Raw genomic sequence first — 213 nt, forward strand, 5'->3', positions numbered from 1 at the left:
CTTTAAAACACAGGAGGAAGAGGAGGGTCAGAGAGAGGATTTACAGGAGAGGAGAGAGAAGTACACACACCTAGGGATGCATATCGTTGACTTTTTTACGATACCGATACCACTGAACGATACCGATACTCAACCGATACTTATCGTGATACTTTGAAAATGTATCATCCCACAATTACTCCCATGAAGCGCTTTACGCAGAGGCGAACCGTC

This window comes from Gymnodraco acuticeps, unplaced genomic scaffold (assembly GCF_902827175.1).
Source record: "Gymnodraco acuticeps unplaced genomic scaffold, fGymAcu1.1, whole genome shotgun sequence".
In the NCBI taxonomy this organism is placed as follows: domain Eukaryota; kingdom Metazoa; phylum Chordata; class Actinopteri; order Perciformes; family Bathydraconidae; genus Gymnodraco; species Gymnodraco acuticeps.